Below are 15,682 nucleotides of genomic sequence, written 5' to 3' on the forward strand. Positions count from 1 at the left end.
CAGCTATGTTTTCATTACCTCAAGACTTGACTATTCCAAGGTTTTCCAGAAATTTGAGTTCATTCAAAACTCTGCTACCATTTCCTAACTTACACTAAGTCCCATTCACTCATTACCCTATTCTCACTGGCCTGCATTGTGTTGAGTAATGGGTTAATGGTTATGTTAATGACAATCAGGGTTGCATGACCAAATGGCTCCAACAGAGGAAGATGCAGACCAGTCTGTGTCTCAGGAACCATGTAAATAAATAATTTTTATACACCAGCAATCTCAAATCACTCATAGACCAAGTTAAAACTCTTCAAAACACAATGGTCCACCAATTCCTCATTTGAAAATTCTTACCTTCCTGTTCAGATCCTTACAAGACTTCATCCCTCCTTATCTCTGCAGCCTCTTCCAGCTGCAAAACCCTTTGCAATCTCTGCCTTACTCTAACTGTGGCCTCTTGTACATCCCCCCATCATTGGCAGCCATGTCTTCAGCAATCTAGGTCCTAAATTCTCTCTCCTTCCTGTTACACACTCCTAAAAACTTGCCACGATTTTGCCTCTTGTCAATGTGTGTGAAGAGTTTTGGGACGTTAGCCTCCTTCTATACTGTAGGGATTCTATGATTCTATGACTGCAGTGCTACATAAATGCAAGTTGTTGTTGTCGCTGAAGTGGTAAATGACACAGGACTAACCTTCCTTTACAAACACAATAAGATTACTCTTTTAAAAAGCTGTGTTTATCAAGCCAGTACATTTACAAATTGCCCTTTATTTATTTACAGGATCCCTAGACAAATACAATGAAGGTGTTGTTGTGGCACAGCCTGCTATCTCATTAAGAGACAAGGGAAAAGAAGCCAGCGGAAAGCTAATCACTTATTCATATCTTGGCCTTTGCTTCTGACGTACCATTTGTGTTTGTGCTGCTGTGGTTTGGGGGCGGATGTTGCCTTGAAGTCCCCTCTCCTGGCTTTACTCCAGCAGTTCAGTTTGCAGTAAGCACGTTGTGCATTTAAACCCCCCTCCCTCCACTTCCAAACATCTCACACATGCCGCACGGACCAGCAAGGAGAAGGGGGAAGTAAAGATTATTATTAAGACACAAGACAACGGGCAAAACTGTTGTGAGGCGAGCGCGTACGTTCAGTGGCAGAGGGGAACCCTGTGTGCAGCCAGAGCTGGATGGGTTTGTTCTCTGGGTACGGTGAAACTGGCGAGTTGGTGAATCGCATCGTTTGATGAATAAAAGATTTGCAGTTGGGAGCTGCAGAAGCTGCCGCTGACCATTGCTGCTGGCATCTCACACTGTCGCTGTCTGCAGCGGCTGCAAGTTACGGTAGGTGAAAAGGAATCTATATCTTTATCAGCGGACAGAGCGGTGCTTTCTTTTTAATTGCTGCCTTTTAACATGATGATGAGAGGACAAATCCCGAGAGGGGGGGACGGATAGCCAGGGTGTCTGACTCCGGGAAGTGCTAAAATGGGCTAGGAATTGTCTTGGGAAATTAGATGCTGCCACAAGAGCTTCTCCTGCTCTTCCCAAGCAAACGAGATCTTCGCTGGATTTAAAGCAGCAATGCTGGGATTCAGTTTTTGAGGCAAACTTGGATGACTTTTGGCACCAGCGTTTTGTAGTTCAGGTGCATTGAAATGCAACTTGTGTGCAGTTCCCAACTCGAATGAGAACTGTGGAATGAGTCGGTTCTCATATCATTTGGGGAAAATTTTATTTGAAAGATCAGTGTTGATTCCATCCTATGACTGCGGCTGAATTGAACGGTAAAGCCCATGTCCATCGGTACACATGGTGATTGTTCAGCATGAATGTTCCCCCCACAGTATCTGATGGGACCAGACTGTGTGTTGCAGCAAGGATAGTGTTTCTGGCAAGCCAGCAGTGTGCCTCCAGGAGATACACAGGGTGGCACAGCAAGTTAGCATACTGTCCTTTCGTTTCCCAGAACTTGTGTTTGACTCTTTACAGGCGGCTGAAGAAAGGTCTTTTTTTTTCTGTCGACTGTAGGTAAACTGGGAATGAGATTTGGCCAATTCAGATGCCAGTTCTGTGTGAATGCATTGCCCATTAAATTGACACTAACTGGGAGTCCACAGAGGAGGGTTTGCTGTGTGACGGTAGTACACTAATGCAGCAGGGGGCAGTGTTCAGAGGTTTTGGGTTATACATTGTTGAGGGAGAGGGTTTTACATCAAACTGTGGTATACCTAGCTTTCGGCACTGCCATTTGATCACCAAAAGTGTTCATTTCCCTGGCACCGACTATTTACTTTCATAAGCACAAACTTCAAGCCAACTGATGCATAATGAAGGCAGAGTGAATTCAAAGAGCAGATTGTATTTTGTTCATTGGGCTCTTTACAACTAACTCCATAACACTGGTCTTTACAACTAACTCCATAACACTGGTCTTTAGTTGGCCGTGCTGGCTGTCAGCTGCAGTACTGTGTGGGTGCTGAACTTCCAGTGGTGTTGTCTTTGGATGAGACGTTAAACTGAGGTCCAGTTTGCCCACGAAGCTGAATGTAAAAGACCCCCAGCACTGATTTGTAGAAGAACAGGGTCTTCTCAGTGAGCTGGCCAATAGTTATCCCTCAGCCACCATCATTTATGGTCAATATCGATCTCATTGTTGTTCGTGGAATCTTGCTGTGTGCAGATTGGCTGGCACATTTTGTACATCACAGTAGTGGCTACATTTCAGAAGCATTTTTGTTGGTATTAAAGCACTTTGAGATGCTGTGACATTGTGATTGGGGTTACATACGTACCACATTAGCTGAACCTAACTCACATCAAAATTTTTAAAGGAAATACTTGGTAAATATTTGGATGTTATCTCCACACTATAAATTCTAAGGTGACCCTTTTTCCCGAATAAAATGTGTTTTATGGTCCAGCAAATGCAGTAAGGACAAGTTCTTTCTTTCTGTTACAGCTTTATAAATCATATCATTAGTTACAGCTAAAACGGATGGTTAATTTGAGACTCAAGGCTGAATAACTGTGCCAGCAAGTTTTCAGAAATTACTTTTCAGCACCACTATACACTCGAGTAAGCTATTTAAGAGGGTCTGAGTGTGTGCAGAGTACAGCTTTCCCCATCACCATTCTAAATTCTGAACCATAGTTTGGACTTTTGAAGACACAAAGTTCATCTCTGTCTTGCCAGACAATCCCCCCTTAATGAATACCATCAATGGTATATTTAAAGGTCTTTTATAGAAACCCTACAGTGCAGAAGGAGGCTGTTTGGCCCATCGAGTCTGTACCAACAACAATTCCACCCAGGCCCAATCCCCATAATCTCACATTTTTAACCCACTAATCCCTCCAACCTACACATCCTGGGACACTAAGGAGCTCCTAACCCACACATCTTTGGGAGGAAACTGGAGCACACTCACGTAGACACGGGGAGAACATGCAAAATCCACATTGACAGTGACCCCAAGCCAGGAATTGAACCCAGGTTTTTGGAGCTATGAGGCAGCAGTGCGAACCACTGTGCAACCATGCCACCCACAGAAGGTTGCTTCTCTTTATTGTATCTCTTGCTGTTAGTGAAGACTCTTACTCTCTGAAATAATAACAGTTGCAGTAACTCATTTTACATTTCAAAGTAGTCTTTTTTTTTACATTAAATCCCACTCAAGCCAATGCTTAACTCTCTTAAACTTACATTCCATTCAAAGCCTCTGTTCGAAGCACCCATATAACCCTCATAATACTGATGCCAAACTAGTACAACATGTTTACAAATTTGTACTGAAGTGCCCTTCTGAAAGTTATACAGAAGACCTTAATATGTTTTATGCATGGCAACAAAACATTGCCATCATGAACTAATCTGTTTAAAACAATTCCCCCACTCCAAATGGAGCAAATTAGTGAAATATCAGAAAGGTAAAAGCATTAATTTTACATATGTGTTTATCATACGTAAATTCAGGTACTCAGACCCAGCAGAATAGCTACCCATAAGCACATGTGAGCAATCCCTGTGTATTGTTCATGGCACAATCTATCAATCTGGGTGCTGGAGATCCAGATTTGAAATCCAATTACATTTCTGATTCCATCATTTTACTGCAAAAGTACTTCTTATGGTAAACTTACTGAAGATAATATATTTGTAAAAGAGAAATGTGAGGATATATTCAAGGCTGTCCTGCCTGAAATGTGAAGTACTGTAGAACAAAGTCTCTGTACTGTAAGCCTAAGGCTGCCACTATCACCCTCTTGCCTACCTGTCTTTATCTTAATCATACTGTCTTGCAGAGGTGCAGCTACTACATTTTCTTGTATCCAGTTAAGGACTGGGGAGAAAATGAATAGCTCCCCAACTGACGAAGATGCATGATCTGGAAAAATAGAGGCAAAAACAATTCAGTAATACTTAAATTATTTCCTAAACCAATAAACACAAATAAGCGCTTGCAAATCTATGGCTGGGGTCTTTTGGGTTTGGAGAAATTGAATGTTCACTTATCTATTCCAGCCGTGTGTTGACACCACACTGCCTTTTAAATGGAAGGGATTGCTGTGAGGGTATTGTCAAAATATAAGTGAGTCACCCTTATATCAGCATTGTATAGTAACAGAGTTCACCAAAAAACAATCTTCAACACCTCATTAAAAAGTAGCTGAAAGGCTGTTTTCATTTGACTCCCACGTATGGTACAATCAATCTTCTTTCTCTATCTGCCTGTCACCATCTGCCTGTCCTGTGCTCTGCCTGTCTCTGACTCTGTCGCTCTTTCTTTCTCTTTCTCCCATCTGCCATTGATGCTTTCCTCAACTGTTTATATATAAAACAGATTTTGTTTCATTTAGCAAATGCAAGCTTCTATAAAGTGCAAAATCTTGGAAATTAGAGAAGTTGTGTACAATCTTTATGTATAAAGCTTATGTGAAAGAGTAGAATAGCATTCAGTATCTAAAAGAAAAGTGGGTTTAATATAGTTTTAAATGCAGAAGGCATAATTAGGCTTATACAACGTCCAGGTATTCCATATTGTTATGATGTGTTGCAGCAATGGTGTTTAATGTGGTTTCTCTGTTAATAAGGGATCTATAAACTATTTGTTTTCGCACATGGTGTGAAGGCCGTGTTACATGGGCTGAAATCATTTTGCATGTGTCCCCCTCCACCCACTCCCCCCCCCACCCCCCTCCACTCTGCACCAAGAATGTTAGGGTAAAGTTCTACAGTACTGTAGTTGATCATTCCTGAAGATGATGCTGTGAAAGGCACCTCAGGGGAGAACTCCTTCCAAAAACTCTACTGATAGTCATCTGTGAATTCATAGAATTTTCTGAAACAATGTTTCTTTTTGTGCCGTTGACCTTCAGGCTTCAAGGCAAATTAATGGTTTACAGCTCCACATAAAGTAATACATTTTTAGAATTTGAAATTGTGATTTATATCACAATACTTTAGCATTTTGACAAAAATTACTCCAGACAAGATTGATCGTTTGTTTGTTTTGTAATTAATTCTTAAACCAGGAACGTCTGGCTCTCTGAGTTGGCCAAGTTTTGGAGATTTCAGCTCATGCACTGTAACTTTGTAACACACTCTAAATATCACAGCGAGGATTCTACTGAGTAGGTTGAAGGGTGGGTCAACATTGATTCCATTGGTCGGGTGATGTACTATTACACTGCTTTGACCAAGATGGTGTTCAGCTTCTTGAATGTTGATGCACTGCGTCCATCCAAGGAAGTGATGAATATTCCATTGCTTTTCATGAATGATCAAGAGCCTTCAAGAGATCGGGAGGTAAACATCCTGCCCCCTGCTCTTGTACTCTTGGTATTAATCAGCTCCTGGCTAATGCTCCAACAATGCTGATGGTGGGGAAACACAACCATGGTCGTATCAATGAAGGTCACAAGGACATGGTTGGCCTTTCTCTTGTTCACGATGGCCATTAACTGGCATGTATTGGCATAAATGTCAGCTATCATTTGTTCATCCAAGCAAGGCTGTTCAGATGATGAGAGGAGTTGTGAATGAGACTGAACATGATTTAACACTGGTCTGATAAAGCAGCACATCTTAAACATCAATGCAGAATTGCTGGTATATACACAGGGCTTTCAGATGCAGATTTTTTCTTTCATGAAAGAAAATCATAACTACCACACAGAGAAATGATCCCTCTTTTTAATTGTTTCAGAAAGTAACTAAGAAATAAATCCTCTAATTGACCTGAAGATGCACCTATTTACACGTTGTTAGATCTTGTGACCTTAAAACAACCACCTTGCATACAATTGCACATTTGATATATATTTTTGCTCTTAAAAAAGTATATTCAAAAACTTCTCATCAGCAACACACACAATTTCCAAATAATTTTACATTGATGCCTTTGTAAATTTGATTTGCTCACAGAAAGATTAAATGATTATATTATAGTTTCAGGTGCTTCTGGGGTCCAAGATTGGTTCTGATATCAAGATTAATTCTCAGAAGATAGCTGACTTGGGTCTTTTGAGCCAGTGGGTAGCGTGCATGCCAGTAAGCCAGAAGCTCCGGGTTCGAGTCCCTCCCCAGGACTTAATGGAAGGTGTGTTCATAATGCAATTAACAGGTTTAATGTCAACCTACAAACCCTTCCAAACATACCAATGACTGATGGTAAGAGCAGGAGAGACTCCTGGTCAGCCAGGCTTGATGTGGAGTGGCACCCCTTCAAGCTATAAGCCCCTGGTGACAGACTAGTGACCTGCTCTGGGAATTACTACCTCTGGAAACAGATGAAAATCTGCCTTAATGCACTACTAGGTGCAGGAAGAGAACTTGAGTTGTTGAATGACTGAGCTGTCTCCAAAACCAGTTTTTTATTCAGTAAGGGCATCAGATCAAGTTGGTCATGTCATTGACGTGAGTAAGATGATCGTTTAAAGTCTCTTTCACTGCACTGCCGACTCACTGGCTGAGTAGAGAACTGCTAAAATGACACATCTGGTTACAGCACTCCAGATGTTAAAAGTTGCAAACAAATGATCAAGTGTTACTTTTATCATTTCCCTCCAACCTTCTGCTCTCCCTGGCCAAGATATATGTTCCTTGTCACAGGTCCCATAGCTGCTGACAGTCATAAGACCATGAGATCACAAGATGTAGGAGCAGAATTAGGCCATTCGGCCCATCAAGTCAGCTCTGCCATTCAATGTGGCTGATATGATTCTCATCCTCATTCTCCTGCCTTCTCCCCTTACCCTTTGATCCCTTAATTGATCAAGAACCTGTCTATTTCTGTCTCAAAGACACTCAATGACCTGGCCTCCACAGCCCTCTGTGGCAAATTCATCACCCTCTGGCTGAAGAAATTCTTCCATATCTCAGTTTTAAAGGAGCTTCCCTTCACTCTGAGGTGACTCTTCTGTATAACCAATCTTGATATGTGAGTGCAAGTTGTGCATTGACAGCATTTTTTTACAATCATGGAGGGACTCTCAATCACACTCAATTTTGCCTTTCATATCCACGTATAGGATCAGGAAGCCAACTACTGCCCCATCCAGCTGCAAAAAAAAAACACACACTGCGAAAACCTTCCTTGTTTGTACAACTAACTCCATATTGGGATTATGCATTGGGAGAACCACAATTATTGTAACCAATTCATACTGGACCATGAAGAAAGTTGTTATGATCCATGTTTTAGAAGCCGATGCTTGCAATAGAGCTGTCAAGTGTAACCCATCTGTGTGCAGCACATGTTGTTCCTGTTATATCTTTGGCATGGCCAGAGCAATTTTTGTGGCTTGGTTTCTTGATTATGCGTTTAACTGATTATTATAACCAATTGCAAGAAATCATTTTCTCTTAGGCTCCCATCCATCATGTTTAGGAAAGGATTGGAGAAAACAGGCATATAAAAATCAAAGTGAGAACTCTATTTGTTCTGCAGTACAACAATATTCTGGTGAAATCTATTTGTTAGTTCTTCAGTGTCAGTGGGATTCTTTGAGAGAGGTGAGAGTGGAAATTGCAGAGGCACTGGCTATAAACTTCTGAATCTTCTTAAATTCAGGGCTAGTGCCAGAGAACTGGAGAATTACACATGTTAAAAGAGGGATGTAAAGATTCCGCAACTAGAAGCTGGTCAGTTTAACCTCACAAGTGGGAAGAGTAATCCAGGACAGGTTGGTATTAAATATTTATCTGCAGGAGAAAAAGTTGCAGGACAATGGGGAAATGACAGGGGAGTGAGACTGGCTCAGTTACTCTTGCAGAAAACAATTATAGACACAAATTTACCGTAGAAGAACAGACCATATGGCCTTTCCAGCCTACTCCTCCACTTGACAAGACTTTTTAAATTTTTGAATTGATTTATTATTGTCGCTTTTATTTACATACAGTGAAAAGTATTGTTTCTTGCGCGCTATACAGACAAAGCATACCGTTCATAGAGAAGAAAAGGAGACAGTGCAGAATGTAGTATTTGTCATAGCTGGGGTGTAGAGAAAGATCAACTTAATGCAAGGAAAGTCCACTCAAAAGTCTGACAGCAGCAGAGAAGAAGCTGTTCTTGAGTCGGTTGGTACATGATCTCAGACTTTTGTATTTTTTTCCCAACGGAAGACAATGGAAAAGAGAATGTCCAGGGTGCATGGAGTCCTTAATTATGCTGGCTGCTTTGCCGAGGCATTGGGAAGTGTAGACAGAGTCAATGGATGGGAGGCTGGTTTGCGTGATGGATTGGGCTACATTCATAACCTTTTGTAATTCCTTGCGGTTTGGGCAGAGCAGGAGCCATACCAAACTGGATACAACCAGAAAGAATGCTTTCTATGGTGCATCTGTAAATGTTGGTGAGAGTTGTAGCTGAAATGCCAAATTTATTTAGCCTTCTGAGAGAGTAGAGGCATTGGTGAGCTTTCTTAACTATATGGGGGGGAGGGGGAGAGAGAGAGAGAGACGAGGACAGGTTGTTGGTAATCTGGACACCTAAAAACTTGAAGCTCTTGACCTTTTTATTTCATCCCCATTGATGTAGACGGGGGCATGTTCTTCACTATGCTTCCTGAAATCGATGACATTCCACTTCATTTTGTTGGCATTGAAGGAGAGATTACTATTGCCGCACTAGTTCACCAGATTCTCGATCCTATTCAGTTCTGCGGCTGCCTCTTATGCCAAATAGCTTCCTCCTGCTCTTCTATGTTTCTAGTAAAATCATAGAATCCCTACAGTGCAAAAGGAGGCCATTTGGCCCATCAGGTCTGTACCAACTCTCCGAAGGAGCATCTTACGCCGCCACTCCCCCGCCCCCAATCCCCAATACATATAACATGGCTAATCCACCTAACCCACACATCTTTGGACTGTGGGAGGAACCCAGAGCACCCAAAGGAGACCCACACAAACATGGGGAGAATGTACAAACTCCACATAGACAGTCATCCAAGGCCAGAATCGAACCCATGTCCTGGTGCTGTGAGGCAGCAGTGCTAGCCACTTTGCTGTCCTCTGGAATTGAATCTGGAATTGAAAAGCTAGTCTCAGAATTGGTGACTATCATCAATTGTCATTAAAAACCCCATCTGGTTCACTAATGTCCTTTAGGGAAAGAAATCTGCCGCCTTTACCTGAGCTGGCCTACATGTGGCTCCAGATCCACAGCAATGTGTCTGACTCTCAGCTGCCCTCAAAGTGGTTTAACAAGCCATTCAGTTCAAGGGCAGCTATGGATGGGCAATCAAATTCTGGCTTTGCCCACTAGGGAAGAAGAAATAAAAGAAAACAATATTTGTTTACTGGTTCTCCCACTGAATCCAGAAGCGTTGTTGTTTCTCTAACACTGTAATGTATCGCTGATATACTATTTAGGCCTCACTGCAGTGCAGGAGTGTGGTGACGATAACTGCTGTGTGCATCAGGACTTTAATTGACTTACAGACGTCTTTGTTCTCAGACACTTGAAATTATATTGCAAGTCCACATTTATGATGTATTAAGTTTCATCTGGAACACTTGCAATCTAAACTAGGTCGAGTGCTTTTTATATAAAAAGGGAAGTGGTTATTTGTATGGTTGTGAGACTGCAGGACTTTCAAACTGCTCAACTATTTCATACTCCGTATTCTCTCTCCAACTGAAACCCGTCCCTCTTCATTGCCGTGTCTTCCATGATATTTAACATCAGCTTATCCAGGCTGTTGCAATAACTTGTGGGATGACCATGGGGAATGGTTGAATTGAGGGCATGCTGTCCATTTTTAAGAAAAATACATGAAGAGCAAACTTCGCAAATAATACTCCTAATCTACTATGTATTTTAATGCAGCAAGTCCACAGAAATTAAACGTCAAGTAATGTTCCTGTTCAAATATTAGAAATAGCCCAGTTTACTCTTTTCACCCACATTAATATAATGTCAAAAGCTCTTGAGGATAGGAACATTCAGTGGGAACAAAATTGGGCTCATTAATGTTCATCATTTAGATGCTATGTGTGCCATTTGGGAACCAAAATGGTGTCCAGTATGTAGCTGCACACTGTCACGCACCCCGCTGGATTCCATCTTGACAAGGGTGTTAGTACCTGTACAGCTCGCATCTGCCAGATGTATGCAGAGCAGGCAGATCATAGTGTCAACAGTGTCAATCAGTATGCAGCACTGCCAATGGTGCATTTCGGAGTTAAGTACTCCCAATAAAGTCTGCATTTAACCCGTGTTCAAATCTCTGAGATTAATAGCAAGACATCTAGTTAAATGAATAACCAACAGTTTATAGGGCAGTTGCTGGGTGATTTCTTCTGATAGTTGCTGTGATTCTATAATGTTTGCTGCTTTCTATAGTTGTATCACGTTGTAACTGTGTAGCATGTGCTGAAGGAGTTTCTGCTGACTTCAAGCATTGTACACATACCAATTACCCCCAGACGTTCTGCATTATTTGACACTCCCCTGGAACACTGCAGGATGGACAGAATAAGTGGAGGGCAAGCTGATAGAAGAGGAAGGAGGAATTAGTGGAGGGCACTCAGCAGGAGGCCGTATTCATCCAGCATCTTCAGGAAGCAATTCTGCTGCCTAAACCTCAACAAGGGACAGTGTGTGAGACATCTTCAGTAAAGAGGTGCTCAGTAAAAACTGCCACCTGCTGCAACCACAGAGCAGGATAAGGACCGCATCGCCAATGGTGTGAAGGTGGATGTGGCCATAAATATTTGTGTGTCTGGCACCTTCTAGGCTGGAGCTGGTGATATTTGCAACATTTGACTGTTTGCCATCCATTGTTGTGTGAAGGGGTCTCTGTTGCAGAGAGCTGACCATTTCATACCTGTTGCCAGAGAGCAGCAGCTGGAGTGAGAATGCATCCTTACTGGAGTGGTAGGTTTTCCCATGGAGCACGGCATCATTGACAACATGCACATGGCTTTGTGGGATGGGAGGGTGAGAGGAGGGAGAGAAGTTCATATTCCACCATCTGCAGGATTAGACATGAGGAGGATGCCCTTATCATCAACACTGACCTTGCTCCAGTAACAGCCAGCTGGTCTCTTCATGGAGGTTGGGATTTGAAGGCACATCAGACCTCCTTTGGTTACTTCTGCTGCTTCTACTTGTACACCATCTTCTCCTGCAAGAAAGAGGGAAGAAAGTGTGTTAATGAGTATCATGCAGGCATTCAGTTCTCTCAGTGCCCAGCTGGTATATCTCCCCAGGCAGCACATTATCCAGGACAATATCCTAGGAGTAGTTATAATACCTCAGTTCTGCGGCTGCCTCTTATGCCAACTTCATTCAAGCCAACACAGCAATCCAAAGGATGGCTACTGGACAACAAGGGCCATCTGCAGACCACATGGGTGATGACTCGGGTCCATTGTATGCAGAATGAATGCATTGAAAGCCATGGTGCCACACTAAACCATTGATATCTTGAAACACTGTTTCTGCTGCCTGGACCATTCTGGAGGGTCCGTGCAAAACTTCACAGACAAGAGTAGATGTGAAGAATCATGACAGTCTGCTGTATGCTGCTCAACCTCCCCACCATGAGTGACTCCCTCTGTCAGTAGTTTCCCAGCAAGTAAGTGAGGACAGGAGGAGGAAGGGAGGGAAAAGAGGGGGACTGGTTCCATTCAGTTGTGACACTTTGCTGAATAGAATAGATTCAGAACTGATTGAGCGGCTCTAAACCGGCCACCCATGAGGCAGTGTGGACCATCAGTGGCAGCAGAATTGTATTCAGACACCATTTCTAACCTTGTAGCCTGGCATTTCCCCCATTTTATCATAAGCACAAATCAGAGGACCATTCCTGGTTCACTGAGGTGTGTGGGACAGTATGCCAGCAGCAGTAGCAAGTGTACATAAAAATATGCTTTTGAATGGTCCGATCATATATTAAGCTGACCTTTCTCTTTGCTCTACCTGTAATTGTAACACTACATTCTGTATCCTATCCTTTCCTTTTTCCTTTATACTCTACGAACGGCATGTTTTGCCTTTACGGCATGCAAGAAACAATACTTTACATTATATTCCAATACATGTGACAGTAATAAATCAAATCAAATAAGACGCCAACTTGGGGAAGCTACAACTCAGGATGACATGCATGCCAAGCAGCAGAAGCAGCACACTATAGACAGAGCTGATCAGGGCCCTACAATTTTGCCACATCCAGCTGTGAATACTGCTGGATAATTAAACAACTAACAGGAAGAGCAGGCTGTACGAATGTTCTCAGCACCAATGATGCACAGTCTAGCATGCAAGTACAAACAACAAATCAAAAGCAATACCCAACTCAGCTTCTTCCAGGCGCCATCACAGAAGCCAGTCTTCAGCCAATTCAATCGATTTCATGTGATAACAAGAAATGGCTAAATGAACTAAATCCAACAAATACTATGGGCTCGGTCAAAATCCAGCTGTGGAACTGGAGACCTGTGCTCTAGCCAGCTGCTCCTGTATAGCTACACCACTGTCTTCTGCACAACATCATAGAAAATTGTTCTGGTATGCTCTCTCCACAAAAGTAGAACAAATCTAGTCTGGCCAATGACTGTCTCATCATTCTTTCAAATAAGGAGCAGTAGTGAAAGATTTCATTGAGAGTGCTATCGAGTGGCACTTACTTAGCAATACCCTGCTCATCAGTCCACAGTTTTACTAGGGACACTCAACACCAGACCACATCACAGGCATTGACAGTCTGACAGCTGGGCTCTTGCTGCCCCTATCTTGGCTGCACTGCACCCTTATCTAATGTCTCAGCATGTGATGATCCCACTGCTATTCTAGCCTAAATGCAATGTCTGAGCTGGTAACTGTGAGTGTGAAGTCAAGTGACAGTGCTATATCTTCATCATCACTGTCTCCTTGCTGTTCCGCCACTGCCTGACCAGGTTATAGCTCCTTGAATATCTGAAAGTAAAAAGGGGAAACGGTAAAGCTATGGTGAGGGGGGAGGGGGGGAAAGAAGTTCATATTCCACCATCTGCAGGATTAAACATTAGGAGGATGCCCTTACCATCAACGCTGACTGTGCTCCAGTAACAGCCAGCTGGTCTCTTCATGGAGATTGGGATTTGGAGGCACATCAGACCTTCTCCAGTTACTTTCTGCTGCTTCTAATTGTACACCACCTTCTCCTGTAAGAAAGAGGAAAGAAAGTGTGTTAGTGAGTATCGTGCAATTTGTTTGAGTGATGCAGATATCATGGTTGAATAGCTAACAGTGGCTGCAAACTGTGGGTTGTGGGTGAGAAGCTTGCAGAGGTGCTGAGTGTGTGAGGGTGCGCTGGAGCATGTGAATGTTCGTAGGTGAGTGGAAAGCGTGTGGTGGATTAGGTTGTATCTGAGGCTAGAGGTTCAGATGGTACAATATCACAGCTCGGGTTATGTTCACTGACCTTAACCACTCATATGAGATCGTTGAACTACTTGCGGTACTGCAATTGACTGCACAGCTATCTGCTCCCATTGCATTTTGACCCTGTGTCTGAAGGGCCTCCTGTTTCCTTGCAGGTACAGGGCATCTCTCCTCCTTTCCACCTCCTCCGCCAAGACCTCCAAGTGTCTGAAAACTTGGAGCCACTTTCTGCTGCACGTAGTGCAAAACCTTGTTGGTTCAGGCAGGGGACAGCTTCACCTCTGGCATGACTCCCAACACTTCATCCAGCTGGAATATATCTCCCTTTTAGGAAGTATAGCACAACTTTCACTAGTATTGGAAATATTGACATGTTGCCACCGCATGCATCCAGTCAGATAAATGCGAGGTGATGCATTTTGGAAGAACTAATGTAGGGGGAAGCTATACAATAAATGGTAGGACCATCAAGAGTATAGACACACAGAGGGACCTAGGTGTGCAAGTCCACAAATCCTTGAAGATGGCAGCACAGGTGGAGAAGGTGGTGAAGAAGGCATATGGTATGCTTGCCTTTGTAGGAAGGGGTATAGAGTATAAAAGCTGGAGTCTGATGTTGCAGCTGTATAGAACGTTGGTTAGGCCACGTTTGGAGTACTGTGTCCAGTTCTGGTCACCGCACTACCAGAAGGACGTGGAGGCTTTAGAGACAGTGCAGAGGAGGTTTACCAGGATGTTGCCTGGTATGGAGGGTCTTAGCTATGAGGAGAGATTGGCCAAACTGGGGTTGTTCTCCGTGGAAAGACGGAGAATGAGGGAAGACCTAATAGAGGTGTATAAAATTATGAAGGGTATAGATAGGGTGAACAGTGGGAAGCTTTTTCCCAGGTCGGAGGTGACGATCACGAGGGATCACAGGCCCAAGGTGAGAGGGGTGAGGTATAACTCAGATATCAGAGGGACATTTTTTACACAGAGGTTGGTGGAGGCCTGGAATGCGCTGCCAAGAAGGATGGTGGAGGCAGACACGCTAGGGTTGTTTAAGACTTGTCTGGATAGTCACATGAGCAGACTGAAAATGGAGGGATACAAACGAATGTTCTAGTTGAAGATCAAGAGCCTCATGACGTTCCTGGGAATTAATAGATTCCTATTAGTCGTCCAACAAATTTCAAGGCTCACCATGTCACTTACGTTGGAGCCATTGGGGATCTTCCATTACTGTGTGTATAGCCTGTTGTATGTCTATTTATGTTTATTGATGTCTCCTTTTACATCCACAGGCGATTCGGTCCGCCTTGTTGGCCAACAAGGTGCATACATGCGGTGGGTTGTGCGAGGGTTGCTCTTGGATGTTGCTTCAAGAGTTGCCTAGTGCTTCACGTCCATTAGTATACGCTTAAACTGGACCAATTGATGGGCAACACATCAGCTCAGTGACTATCACTGTCTGCTGTACAGTTACAGGGACCCGCGTCGGATCTCTGGCTTGGATCAATGTCTGTGGGAGTTTGCACATTCTCCCCATGCTTGCGTGGGTTTTCTCCGGGTACTCCGGTTTCCTCCCACATCCCAAAAACGTGCATTTTAGGCTGATTGGCGTCAATAAATTGTCCCTTAATTGGATCTCCCTTAATCTGGCGTACATACAATTCCCTAAATTTCCACCCCCTTTATTGTGGAGTTCCACTAGAGGTAGACAAAAACGTCGACGAGCGACATAGGACTCGAATAAGGCACTCACTGAGTGTGTTAAAATGGGCAGCGTGGGCTTGTAGGGCCGAAGGGCCTGTTTCCTGTGCTGTGCTGTTCTTT

At 43.2% G+C, this 15,682-nt stretch overlaps 1 protein-coding gene across 2 annotated transcripts in view; it reads left to right on the plus strand.

Moving 5' to 3' along the window:
* Positions 1-974: 974 nt before the first annotated feature.
* The window catches only part of LOC145344063 (proline-rich protein 5-like), a 114,744-nt gene continuing 100,036 nt past the window's right edge, over positions 975-15,682 (plus strand). The window contains exon 1 of one of the 2 annotated variants that reach the window (XM_080190847.1): positions 975-1,338. The gene's annotated coding sequence lies outside the window, so the exon portion shown is untranslated. The remainder of the gene's footprint in view (positions 1,339-15,682) is intronic. The other variant, XM_080190846.1, reaches the window with a different exon arrangement.

This window comes from Carcharhinus amblyrhynchos, chromosome 6 (genome assembly GCF_965287045.1).
Source record: "Carcharhinus amblyrhynchos chromosome 6, sCarAmb.v2.hapA, whole genome shotgun sequence".
Lineage (NCBI taxonomy): Eukaryota > Metazoa > Chordata > Chondrichthyes > Carcharhiniformes > Carcharhinidae > Carcharhinus > Carcharhinus amblyrhynchos.